General features: G+C 30.6%; 1 protein-coding gene across 1 annotated transcript in view; it reads left to right on the top strand.

Annotated features, from left to right (window-relative positions):
- The first annotated feature begins 2983 nt into the window (after positions 1-2983).
- The window catches only part of LOC117686226 (uncharacterized), a 38826-nt gene continuing 26675 nt past the window's right edge, over positions 2984-15134 (top strand). Inside the window, exon 1 of the mRNA XM_034460940.2 lies at positions 2984-3036. The gene's annotated coding sequence lies outside the window, so the exon portion shown is untranslated. The remainder of the gene's footprint in view (positions 3037-15134) is intronic.

Below are 15134 nucleotides of genomic sequence, written 5' to 3'. Positions count from 1 at the left end.
TTACATAATGTAAGTATACTATTTTGTTCTTTACCATTTTTTTTTTTCAATATATGTGTATATACCTGTACCATGTTTTATGACAATTGCAAATTACTTGTAATTGGGTGAGAACCTAGTAAGTTGCAAGAACTTGTGTTCGAACCCTTTGTATATTATATATACAATAAATTATGTTCAAACCACAGGAATGATGATATTCAAGATTCTCCCTTAATCAAAATTGGATTAGAGCACGTTAATGAAAAATAAAACCACTTTTAGAAGTTTTAAAAACTTATCCAATCAATTAAATTTAGTTTATTTGATGTATTCATACATTTTATACATGAAATGTTTTAAAATTGTGGTAGCTTAATGACAAATACAGGCACGTACATGTAGCATCAAGGGGGGGGGGGGGGGGCTGCCCCCCCCCCCCCCCACCCCACTTTTCTGTGACCATGTAAAAATTGAATAGAAAATAAGGAAATAAACAGTAGAATGGATAAAAAGTATCCTTGCGCCCCCCCCCCCAGTTTCTCTGTACTTCTGTGTATTTTGGAGGTAATAGTCCAACCTTTTGACCCATGCAGTTACAACCGTTGTGCAGAGGATCATTTTAATTTTTAAGATAACTGTTGACATATGTCTTATGAATATTTTAGCAATAATTTGGCAGAGTTATTAACTAATTTCAAGTTACCAACTAATTTTATATCAACACTAAAAGAAATAAACATCGATTGTAATTTTCAGTGCACAGCAGGCTATACATGTATGTTGCAATTGCATCACCCGTATTTATTACTCATGAAATAATCATTAATCAATAGTGGTTAACTGAGGCTGTGGAAACGTCTTTAGAATTAAATGATTACCATTTTAATGTCTTTGGGGTTAATTTAAACGATCGTGAGCTCAGGTTACAGGGCTATTTCTGGCGAAGTTACCGATGATAAAGCGAGTATTTCTTCCATGTTGATGATCAAGGCTAAGAAAAAAAGATTGTAAAACGAAAAAGATATGGGTCTCCTAAAAACGATCTTGGGTAAAATTACGTTTCTTTAAAAAAATGATCTCTATTCTATGTGGTTAAAAAACTTTTCGGTCGGCAGGATTTAATTGGGTCGGTCGCGTTAGGGAAAACATATGTATTTTTAATTTTAACCTCATGAAACTAAAATTACTAATATATACAATACGATTAATAATATAGTATTAAATGTTTATTTATAAATCCTCTTGTCGACAGATAGGCCCCTATTTGTCGCAAGATTTGCGCATCCTTTCGTTAGGGAAACTTTAAAACCAACAGTCTAAATTGCCGTTTTTGACGGCTAGAACACCCGCATGAGGCACAAAACATCATCAGGTCCCGTTATCGGCAATTAGATACGTGATAATTAGTTAAATTGTAGTTTAATTCAAACTTTTATAAGATGGCTAACAGCACTTTCTCGCTCGAGATCGCATGACGTCACACATTTTGGCGGGTAGATCGAGAGAGAAAATAGGCATATCGCGACATTTGAATGTCATCGCTTTCAAACTAATGATTAGCCAAATTATTTTATGCAAACGATTATAAACATTATTTTCAATAAGTATAGAATGATTTTTTTTTAAATTCCAAAAATTGAAAAACATGCGATATGTCCTTAAAACCGTTCAGTTATTTAATTTACCCCAAAACTACATTTCAAGCATCATAACTAGGGTAGTGCAGATTTATAAAATCGAAAGAAGACTCTGTACGTCCACTGTCGTAAGTAATTTAGGAAATGATGTCATTTTGGAGAAAACTCAGGCAACCAAAATAAACTATTGCAAATTCATGACTTTTGGAAACACATGGCGACACATATATATATACACCATCAACACCTACAAGACACCTACAATCACATTAATTTTTAAAAGCTAAAACAATGTAAGAGTTAACATGTTTATATACTATATACAAAAAATTTTTTTTTGTATTAAGATAGTTTATATATTGCTGATAATGACTGTAAGTCTTATTTTATATGTTGATGGTCCATGCGTTGCATTTGGGATACTATATAAACTTCTGAGAAGCAAGAAACGTGGGGTAATTTAAAAAACTCTTTACCCTACAATACTGTATGTATATTGAACAAGTAAAGATGCTTGTTTTAAGACTTAGGTTTTTCGTGTTAAGACTTACATTAGGCTTTACTTACTAATTTCAAATTTTTATACTGTTTAAGAATGCTCTGTTCTACAATTGAATATTTAGCAGAAATACCTACAATATCATTTCAAAAAGCAAGTTATTCTAGCCCAAAGTCGAATTTGTAAGCACTCATTGTTAAGTTTGATGCCGGAAGATTATTCATTTTGACTGTATTGTTAATTAATACATTTTCTTCATCTTGAGACATTATATATATATATATATATATATATATATATATATATATATATATATATATATATATATATATATATATATATATATATATGAATTGATAACAATTTACATTTTACATCAATGATGCATATTATTCACATGCATTACGTGCCAAAACCTTTTTCTATTTTATCAAATGAGTTTTTCGAAGGAAAAATCTTTCTCTGAATGGATAGTGTTTACCGATTTAAGGTTGACAATTTGGTTATGGATACTGTTCACCCAAAAAGCGCCTTGCCATAACACTGGCAGCTTATCTCTTGTTTTAAAATTGTCCTAATGCATGACTATGATTATCTAACAATATGCTTTACAATGCCTAGTTGAGTCAATACCATCTTTCGGATTTCGAAAAATGGTCAATCTCTCATTCAAATGATATTGTGTAATTTATAAAATAAAAGTGGTTGAAATAATCACAGGAGTTTATAACTCTCAGTTGGCAATTATGTCATATGGTCGATTTTGTTATTATTGCAGGATGCTTAGAAAATGGTAACATCGTTCTGTTTGGACTTCACGAACACAGTCAATTAATAAGCTATGGTGACTGCACTCCAGAGACTTTTGCAACAGGCCGAAACTACCACCGAATTCTAAAAGACTGTGGACAAGGAGAGGTGCAAACTTTTTTTTAATGTTAAATAGTTAAATGTTTAATTAAGGGTACCTACTTGAGTGACGTCAACACTTTCAATTAGGTAATTTTAATGACAGATTCTGTATAGCATCGTAAGGTAATAATATTGCATTTGTAGCAGACAAATATATAACTTTCTACATATTTAGAGGGTTTTTTATCTACTTAACAAATATATATACGCTTTAAAATATTGTTTTTTACCATGAATGGTAGTATACACATGCACTTTTTACAGAGCTTTTACAAAAATATTTCTCTTATAACCGAGCTAAGAACTCATAAAATAATGATTTTACTTTTTATTTAAAACATTCAAACAAATTTACTAAGCAAATGTTGAAAAAAAAGTTAACTAGTGACACTTTCCCAATGTCAATTCTCTAGAGCGATATGGAAGCATACATATTCTAAAACTTGTAGAAAGAATATAAAATGTTAACTCTTACATTGTTTTAGCTCTTAAAGTGCAACGAATGTAAATCATTCTACAATTCTAGACAAAAAAGTCAACATACAATCCAATTCATATATATGTTAAAATATCTCGAATTTGGCAATATTTTCATTTTTTACATTGGTTTTTTACCCCTACAAAATGTCTTTTATCAGTTTATCAATAAAAATGATAACTGTCATGTGTTTTTCCGCATTTTACCGGATTTAAATATAATAATTTGAAACGGTTTCATTGAAAAATGTCTTTTTTTTTGTATGTATTTATTAAACACAGTACATTTTGATTCGAGATAATACCTCCGCAGAGGCTCTCTATATATACATCACCTGGGGTGCCAGCGGCCCCCTGGATCTGTAATGCTAATCAGCGATATAAATGAAACAGTATTTATAATTGTATTTTTTAAGCGTAAATAGACTTAGATATGAAATAACAATATTGTATATACATTTGTAGAGCATTAGAATATATTGTACAAGGTATTTGTTTTCTTCAATATGTATAATTGTATTTTTTTTAAAGCGTAATTGGACGTAAACATGAAATAACACATTTTGATACAAGTAACAGTAAAGTAAAATAAGAGTACTATTCGGGGAGGTATCAATTGATATAATATTCGTATCAATATTGTATACATATTTGTGGAACATAGCTGTTCAATAAAATATTTTTAGCAATAAATATACAATCGGAACATAAAGTAAATGCAATGCGGCAGGACTAACAACAGCATCACAGTCCAAAATTGCCTACCGCATATATGTGAAGAGGGACAGGTCTCCCTCTTGTATATTACAATAGTACATTAATAAAGTTTATAATATTTCATTTATCATATACTATTTGATATTTTTTCAAGAATGCTGAAGTTTAACTTTACACATTTTGATTTTTTTACAGTAAGATACAATTGCATTAGCGCATTTTTTAAAAAACAGCGCATATCTTCAGATGACACATGTTCGTTTAAGATTCTACGTTTCATTTTATATTTGTAAATTTTGCATGCAATGAATGACAAAGTGTTGTCTAAGATAAGAGTATATTTGTTGCTCGTAAAAATAAAACCAATGACAATCAATTTCCATGTAACATCAATATTTAGTATCAGAGAAATTTTCCGCCAAAGTGGCATTGTCAAGTCACACTCGTAGATTAAATGTTTTATATTTTCTGGCGTATTGCAATTATTACAGTTCCCATTAATGTTTTTATCCCATTTACTAACCGATAGATTCGTGGTCAACAAGTTGTGAAGTAATTTATAATTAAACTCTGATACAGATTTATCAAATAATGATCGAATCTTGTTCTCGTAGATTACATTAAAGTAGTACTTGTCTATTTGGAATTCCTTACACCATATATTTTCCATAATAGGTTTTAGAGATATACTAAATCAGCTATGTAAATTTTATGAGAACTTATATTCATCGCAGGGCATTTCAGATGAAAAGATTGGCGATTACTTACGGGATATAGAAATAAACACTAAGTTAAGTGACGAAGACAAAGAGTTCTTTGATAAAGCTCCAACAATACCAGAATGCTCTGAGGCCGTACTTGAAATGAAGAACAATAAATCTCCCGGACTTGACGGCTTGCCTGTTGAGTTCTATAAAATGTTTTGGAAACACCTAAAGCAATACATGTTCGATGCGCTAATAAAATCTTTTGAGGATAAGGAACTAACAAATACGCAAAAATGCTCTGTTTTGTCTTTGATTCATAAGAAAGGAAAACTAGATGAACTTCAAAACTATCGTCCCATAAGTTTAACAAATTGTGATTACAAAATTATTGCTTGTGTTTTTTCTCGACGTTTAAAAAAAATTATAGACAAAATAATAAACCCCGATCAGTCTGGATATATTAAAGGACGTTATATAGGAACAAATGCTAGACTTATTTTAGATATTTTTGATTATTGGGAAAAAAACAATGAATCAGGAATTCTCTTATTTGCTGACTTTCAGAAAGCATTCGATTCTGTTGAATGGGAGTTTCTGTTGCAGTCAATGATGAAATTTAATTTCGGCGACAATTTTGTTAAATGGATCAAAATTTTGTATACAAATCCTTATTTCTATATAAAAAACAATGGTTGGATCTCTAGAAAATGTCATATGTATAGAGGTATTAGACAAGGATGTCCTGTCTCAGCTATTTTATTTCTATTCGTAATGGAAATTCTATCAACAAGAATTAATAATTCTGATAGTGTTAATGGATTTAAAATAAGCAACACACGAAATGAAATTAAATGCATACAACATGCAGATGATAGTACTTTCCCTGTTAAGGACATAGAATCCCTTGAACATGTTGTCAAAATTATTGAAAACTTTGGATCTGTATCAGGAACAAAGTTGAATTTATCAAAGACGGAATGTATTCCTTTAGGGGCGCTTAAACATACTATGGAAGGCGAAACAACTCTTAAAGGTATAAAAATTAATTTTGAAACAATTAAATGTCTGGGTATATATATGGGGCATAATAAAACCGAAAATAATGAAAGAAACTGGTTATGTAAACTTAAGGAATTTGAAAAAATACTTGACTCTTGGCGAAGTAGAAAATTAACTATTTTTGGAAAATGCCAGCTTATTAATTCTCTTTTAATCTCCAAGGTCTTGTACACGGCTACTATTTTAGAAAACCCTGAACAATCCTTCATAAAGAGTATTAATAAAATAATTTTCTCCTTTCTTTGGGGTAACCGAGAGAGCATTAAGCGTAACACCTTAATTAGAAACATAAATGAAGGCGGCATTGGTATTACAGACTTTGAATCAAATCTCAAAGCTATAAAAGCTTCTTGGGTTTCGAAAATTATTCAAAATAGAAGTAGTCTATCTTCACTCTTAAACGCTTGTGTAGTAAAATATAATATCGATATTCCATTTTTGATCAATTCAAGCATTACAAAATACGAAGAATTTAAATTAAACTCCCTTCCTGTGCTCTATAAAGAGGTCCTTGTGGCCTTTAACGAATGCAAAGATATTTCATTAACCAATTTTGCTAATCAAAATATCTGGTTCAATAAAAACATATGTTTTAAGGGTAAATCTATATTTTTTTCAAGTTGGACAAAAGGTGGTTTATTACTAGTAAGAGACCTCTTTAATGAGAATGGCTTCAAAACAATAAACGACATAAAAGAATGATTGGCATCAACAAGCAATTTTTTATGTGAGTACTTTATAGTTAAAAATGCAATAAAGTCACATTTCTATTTTGAAGGAAAGCTAGAAGATACTTCAAATAAGAAGTCTAAATTTTTCTACAATATTCTTATAAACAAGGGATGAAAAATGTCTTTAAAACTACATGTTGTAGAAACCAAAGTTGGCGTCAAACATATTAGGATAAAAGGGGTTTTGAAAATTATTTAATGTGGAGATTCTGGTAAATAAAATAATTTAAAAGGGTTTTTTTTTATATATGTTTTAACCACAGGTGCTTGTGGACTGGACCGTGCACTACCCCCCCCCCCTTTTCTATATTTTTTTTCAAATTTTTTTTTAATTTCTTTTATTAATTATCATTAACAACCCCTTATATATGTCTCCAGCCGAAAAATAAAAGAAATATCACGACTTGGTAGCATTTTATAATCACACTCGTTTCCCCTATATATATAAAGAGAGAAGGTAAGCAACTCCCGTTTGTTTACATTGAGGTACCACCTGGGAAATTCAAACGATTACTATAAAATACTTTCCCGAACTTTTTTTCGGGCCTCTCGTGCGTTACCCTTTAGTCAATGACATTCGAAACACGGGAAGAGTTATCGTTCTTAGCATAGATGTCGCTGTGCAGCTTTCTTCCGTAGCTTCTACTTGGAACGTTTCAAAATATCGTGGTCGCGAGTGACAAATGTTTATTAATTGGATAGATTACGGTTCAGCGTGCTAATTTTTATAAGTTTTCAGATAGAAGGATATGTGTGGAAGTGAGAAAAATAGATGACACCAAAGGTATAGCGATTTTTGATATAGTAATCGTTTGAATTTCCCAGGTGGTACCTCAATGTAAACAAACGGGAGTTGCTTACCTTCTCTCTTTATATATAGGGGAAACGAGTGTGATTATAAAATGCTACCAAGTCGTGATATTTCTTTTATTTTTCGGCTGGAGACATATATAAGGGGTTGTTAATGATAATTAATAAAAGAAATAAAAAAAAATTGAAAAAAAAATAATAAAAAAGGGGGGGGGGGTAGTGCACGGTCCAGTCCACAAGCACCTGTGATTGAGGACACAATGTATAAACGACTTTTTTCAGTTATTTCCCTTAGTAAAATATCATTACGGGCCGCCGTAAGGCGGTCCGTTATTTGATGTCATTTAAATATTGTTACTGCGTTTCTACGGAATAGTTCTTTGTTATTAGAAATAATATTATGCTTATTGTCATGAATTTAAAGTAAATTTGCATGTAGAAATATGTTTTATGCCTTTAAAAAAATCTCACATATTTTTTGTTTTACTCGTAAATAAAAATTAGGTCATACTTAGTAGAGTGTTGTGTTTAGCGCGTTTTTATCGAGAATATAATCTATTCGGAAAATTTCGGAGTTTTCTATTTTTTCAAAACAATGCATCGGGATCGGTATGCGGGACATAATGAAGACCTGAAATACTAAAGACCTGAATGTCATTAAATTTTATAAATGACATATTTGAATTTCTATGTGCCGTGTCAAATAAAATGGTTTTGTGTGTGTATTTATTATATTTCCATGTAAAATGTGGTAGAAAATATCATGAAATGACATCCACATCAATTATTTGCGCAAAAATATGACAGAAATGGAAATTTGAATTAACTGGAGAATTTAAAATAATCCATTTTTATTTTATTATGTGGTCCCTTGAAATCATATAAACTAATGCATTATGTCTTTATTCAACACAATGCAACAACAACAAAACCAAAATGGTTTGAAAAACATAATCTCCAAAAGAACAATGATGATTGAACTTTGTATTAGAGTAATGTACAAATCAATGTGTTCTCTGTTACTTTATACTATGACAATGATCATACAATTACCGTTAGAAATGCTTACAGTAACTAACTCAATTCTTTATGATAATAGTAAAATGTTAAACTTTAAAACAACTTGCTGAAAGTATTTTGAAATTTACCTTAAAAATTAGTTCAACCAACTCTTATTTTCTTCTTTGTGGTGTGTTTTTATGTAATGATTTATACAACAATTATATTTTTTGCGGCCCATTTGACGATTGCGTTAATATGATTTTTTGTCCCGTTATGTGTCGCGGAAAAAATCCGCAATTGTAACCGTGACACTAAATAAAAAAACGCCGTAGCAACCATACAACATAAAAATCTTGCTAGCAAAGTTTTATTATATGAAACTGTATAATATATTTCGTTCATGTATGATATGGATAAGAGTCAATGTAATAAAGATACTAAACGATTGATTTCTTCTCCAAAAGACGTCAAAACCGATGCATGGAATGATTATATTCGCGAGTGGCCACAAGTGGAATATGGCGATATTTACAACTACTTGATTTGATTTTAAGCAGAGCTTGTAACGGCGAGAAATGAAAAATTACAAATCATTGGAAGTTACAATTACTTTAAAAGCGGTTCTGTCGGGAAAATTCTTCATTTTATTATTCACGATAGAGTAATTCTAAAATCAGAAGTGCGCCCGTCACAAAAAGCAAATTCAGAGTTTCACAATGGGTGTTCTGTGGTATGATCGGCACAATTCTAAACGGGCCTGATTGTTCATGCATGGCTGGTACAGTAAGACGGGTAGCCATGTAGGCGTCCTTTTGTGGAAAATTGAGCATGCTGTAAAGCTAGGTCCTACGTACGGTAAAATCATGTACAGATAAGCAGATGCAATTAAATAAGGGTGCGACAAGAAACCTTGAACTAGGTTCTTGAAGAGATGGACTTTAAAAAACCTAAATATGGCAGTGAGGTCAACAACAACGCTGAAAAACCACAAAACACAAAGTTAATATTCCCAATGTTTGTGTCACATCAATTTTTCAAACATTTTGAAGTAAACTCAGAACTTAAAGATTTTTTTTTTAATTCACTTTTAAGTAAATCTGTGCACGCAAATATAAACAAATCTCTTTTCAAACCTTCATCCGAGCCCCATACTGACTTACTGAGCATATAGGTGAACTTTCAGGTAAACAATGTTGTATGTTTTATAAAAGGTACATAAAACTTAATGATTATTATCAATTGCAACAATTTCACAAAGTGAATCTGAATTGTGGCACAGCAGTAGAAAGATAAGAATAACTGGCATTAATCCTCATATACATGATCCACAAACGGAGAGGAAGATGAGGTGCGTCATATTTCTTTTCTAAATTTTTTTTTTAGGTTAATGGTTTTACCATATCAATCGTACACGAGTTACAAAAACAAAAATATTTACAAATATTTACATTCACTTTCTTTCCTCTTATTAAATTGCATTGATAGATTTGAGTGATATTTACGCATAACACAGAAGACCCAATCTCCAAATCTGGTGCGGATGAATACATTCAGTCTTCCTTCAGAACATGACTGACTCTTCTCCCGACTTCAAACCGACCTGATATAATACTTGGGCTGATTAATATTTCATGGATGTAAATATTTTTTAAGACTCAAATGAATTTAATTGATTAATTTCTTAGTATATGCCAAAAATAAATTCATCAAATTACAGAATGAAAATAAAATTGGGTTATTAGAATTTAAAACTCTGTGCACTATTTTTGTCAGCATAATTTGGCTGTTGCAATGGCTCTTCCGTTAACTGCACATTACTCGTTGAATAAGGCCGAGATTTTTTTAAAATAAATCATATTTGCGGAAAGAAAACTAATGTTAAAAAACGTAAATATAAGCATTGACTCATTATTTTTTGAAAGATATGGTCTCATAACTGCAACGGTGTGTGCAAACAAATTTTCATAACGCGCTAGCGCGCGTTATTCAATTTGTATGCACACACCGTTGCAGTTATGAGACCATATCTTTCAAAAAATAATGATTCAATGCTTAAATGTACAAAAGCATAGTCAAGTTAGGAAGCTAGAGTAAAGAAATTCAATAAATCAAGCAAATATTGTTTTAACAAATATGGACTATTTTTTTAATGGATCAATATCTATCATATGGTATTCATAAGGTTCCCAAATTTAAAAGTGTTAACATTTGATGAGTATTTTTCTTCGATTCATTTGTTGCGGAATAAAGAAAATGTCTGACATTCCATAAGATAGTGGTATTCGTCCCCCAAAGGGTTTTTATTACATAATTAAAAAATTCTATGACATCTTTCTATGATACTCCATCTTCCAGTTTCAATTGGCAATGTATGATTATAGGTTCTAAATTTTGTAAATATGACTCTTAAATCGTTTGGAAAATTCTTAAAATAAATTTCCTCTCCAAAGTTTTTTTTTTTTTTTTTTTTTGTTTCAAGGTTTAATTCTAATTCGAATAAAACAAATCAATATTCACTTATAAACAGATAATGAATGTGTGTCAATTTGAATTTAAAGCACATATATGCAGGTATTAATAGTTTTAAACGGTAGTTTCACTAGAAACATAAGCATGCGTTGTGTTATAATTATAATAGATGCGTCTTTGTAACTGCAAACAGAGTAAAAATTCAATTGTTTGAGAGTAAACGAATCTGATGGAATAAACAACCGGTGTTTGAATTCTTTAGGGTTCTTTTTTTTTTTTTTTTTTTTTTTTTTATTGGGTTTTTCATTTCACAACATATGTACATATGTAACATAATACTGATTGAAACATTTTTATAAACATATTACATAGTCTTTATACTATTTCTACTTAATAGTACAGTTTTGTATATTTCATATGAAGTGAAGCTGATTTTGAGAGAGAGAGAGAGAGAGAGAGAGAGAGAGAGAGAGAGAGAGAGAGAGAGAGAGAGAGAGAGAGAGAGAGAGAGAGAGAGAGATTATGCAGGTGGATTACAATACAAGTATAGACTAGGCTATACTGGAAACAAATGAAATGATATGAGGGTTCACATCGATCAAAAAAAACAAACTTATCTCTATATCTACAATTTTTCACAGATATTCTGCCAGTGGCTTTCGTATTCCTTATAATTACATCTTTTCAACAGCAAATATTTTTCAGTTAAGATTCTTTCTGTTATGACCTTTTTCAAGGCATGTATATTTGGTGTCGGATTACTTTTATATTTACATGAAAAAATATATTGCTTCACAATAAGAGCTATCAGGTTAAAAAAATTATAACTTTCTTTATTTTTGTATTTTCCAAAAAGAACTGATTGAATATCAGATGTAATCGAGATTTCAAACTGTGTAAAAATCCACTCTCCAACATCACACCACAATTCTTTTACTATATTACATTCATAAAATAAATGACCAATACTTTCTTCATCTTTATTACAAAAGGTGCAAACAGCAGATTCTGCTTTTTTTATATTAAAAAGATATTTATTTGTAGGGACAATCCTATGAAGTATTTGATATTGCAGCCAATGTAGTTTTGATTCCTGTGTACACTTAAAAGGGAGTTCAAAAATTCTACTCCAAGAAGTTTGTGAATAGTTATAACCCTTTTCTCTCCATTTTGATATCGATGTACATATTTCTCTTTTTTTGTCTAATAGTATGTTGTACATGGGTTTACAACCTTTACAAGTATTAATAAACAATAGAATATGATTAGGGACAATTGGTCCATATTGTAATGTGTTCTGTAGGTTTGGTAAGTGTATATCTTGTGTATGTAGTCTGTTTGTAACTGCAGTTCTTAAACTTGCATACTCTATGAAATTTGTCTTTGGATTAATGTGTTTCAATTCATCAAAGTTTCTAAATGTTCCATCTATATTAAGCAGATCACTAACAAAAATAAATCCTTTATTAACATAACTTTTGATAAATATTGATTTATTGTCTATGGTGATTTTGGGATTGTGCCATATATTATCATTTATAATTTGGGGTCTACTAAGTGGCGTTTGTTCAATTATTTTTAACCAGCTGAGGAGCACTTCTTTCCAAAAAGAATTTTCTAATTTTTTACATAGAAGGTACGAATAATTAGGACCATTTCTCCATATTTCAGAGATATTAATTTTCAAAATTGATTCTAAAAGCTTTACCCATTTTGTATCAGTTTTAATTAACCTTCTCATCCAAGTAGCTTTGAGTGCTGTGATAAAATTTCCATAATCAACCATTTTGAGACCCCCATGATTATAATCTTGTATAATTGTACTTTTCTTTACTTTATGAACTTTACAGCCCCATAGGAAATGAAAAATATCATGTTCAAAAGTTTTTAGGTATTCAGTTTTTGGGTTGGGTAATGCTAGTATCAAATGATTTAGCTTTGGTATTATTAGTGTCTTGATTATCGTAATTCGACCAATTGGTGTTAATTTTCTTAACTTCCACTGATTTATCAATCTTCTAATTTCAGACAATTTTGGTAAATAATTTAATTCTTCCATTTCATCTAATTTAACTGAAAATTTGATACCTAGAAGCTCAAAATTTAAATTGTTCCAACTAAGTTTCCATCGTGAATGATGAAATACATCCTTTGAAAATTTTTTGCTACCAATCCAAACCATTTTTGTTTTTGTAAAATTTATTTTTAAGCCTGATACTTGTGCGAAAAAGTCTAAAACCCTAAGAATGCCATCATATGATTGTGGTGTACCATCCATTATAATTGATGTGTCGTCTGCATATTGAGATATTTTGTATTCTTCTCCATCAATAATTATACCTTTGATGTCTTTTTCATTTCTTATTAATATTCCTAAAATCTCAGCGCAGAGAAGAAAGAGATATGGAGATATTGGGTCACCTTGTCTACAGCCCCTTTCTGGATAAAAGTATTCTGAAATTATACCATTTTGAATCACACATGCCTTAATTCCGTTATAGAATGTTTTTATCCAATTTTTGAAGGAGGGTCCAAAATTAAAAAAGTCTAGTGTTTTTGAGATAAAACTCCATGAGATGGTGTCAAAAGCCTTTTCGAAATCAATTAACATTAAAAGGCCGGGTATGTTGTAATGCTCTGTATAATACATAAGGTCATATATAAGTCTTATATTTTCCCCAATAAATCTTCCCTTCAAAAATCCAGTCTGATCATTATTTATCAATTTATCTAGAATAGTTTTCATGCGTTCAGCTAAGCTTCCTGAAGCTAGCTTGTAAATAACATTTAGTAAAGTAATGGGACGCCAATTTTTCAGAAATTGTTTAGGTTTTCCAGATTTGGGAATGCATGTAATAACACCTAGTTTATTTATTTCTGAAAAGTTTCCTATTTGAAAAAAAGTTTTTCTTCAAGATTCTGTGATTTAAACATTTGGGTGAATTTTCTACATTTCTGAACCATTCTTGTAAAAACTGATTTATGAGCATTTCTTAAACAGTAGATTTTAGCCAGTTGATACTAGAAAAACTTTGATTAATCCAGACATAGGAAAGACCACATGAGTTAAGTATATCTCTAACATATTTCAATCATCATCTATAGTTTAATAGGATTGTCGGGTCGCCTTTATTTTTGTATATTGGTTTAATAATACATATAAGCCATTCATCAGGCACTATACCTGACTCAAAAATCAAATAATAAAAATTAACATACCATGGCAAAACACATGATACCGATGCACATATACATTCGTTACATAATTTGTCATACCCTGGGGCTTTGTTGTTTTTTTAGATTACTAACAGCTTGTAAAATTTCGTTTGCAGTGATCTGACCTTTCAAAACAGAGTTATGTGTATCATCAAGAACAATTTTACAACCATTTATATCATTATCGCAGTTTCCATCATTGACCTTTTTCATATAATCAAACAATTTCAGTTTTACATTTATTTTTCGAACTGTTAAGGTTATCCAGTATTCTTTAAGGTTACCTTTCTTTACATATTTTTAATTTAGATCTGACAGAGACATTATGTTCGGTAATACATGCAATCATAGTAGTTTTGTATTCTTTTCTAAGGGATCTAAGTTTTTCACAGTTCTCTTGAGTCCTGAATTTGTTGTGGATACGCTTAGCCAGGTGGAATTTTCTTCTCGCTGTTCTGCATTGTGCGTTGAACCATGGCTTTGTATTATTGCGATGGTTTTCGTTTAGCATCTAAAGTCACATCTGCTGCGGATAAAAACAAGTTACACAATTAACTAGAATGTTATTAATAGGGCTCTTCTGTAAAATATCAGTTGTTTCTATAACTGTAAAAGAATCTGGGGGAATAAGCCGAGGCAAAAAACCACATATGTCCATTAAAGAACTAACATTTTTTTTTCTAACAAATTTCACTTTTGTTTCATTTATTAAACATATGTAATCATATACATTCAGTGCTGCCATAACCCACAAAAAGTAACTTCACATTTAATTGTTATTAAGACAACAAAATAGGTATATGCTAATTTGGCAACACAATGATATAGAAATCGGATGTTCAAATTATTTTTTTTCATAGAGTGGGTCATCGTACCATTTTTAAAAGAACGAATATTGATAACACATTTTAACATC

This window comes from Magallana gigas, chromosome 2, assembly GCF_963853765.1.
Source record: "Magallana gigas chromosome 2, xbMagGiga1.1, whole genome shotgun sequence".
Classification (NCBI taxonomy): domain Eukaryota; kingdom Metazoa; phylum Mollusca; class Bivalvia; order Ostreida; family Ostreidae; genus Magallana; species Magallana gigas.
This window is presented reverse-complemented; position numbering and strand designations above follow the sequence as displayed.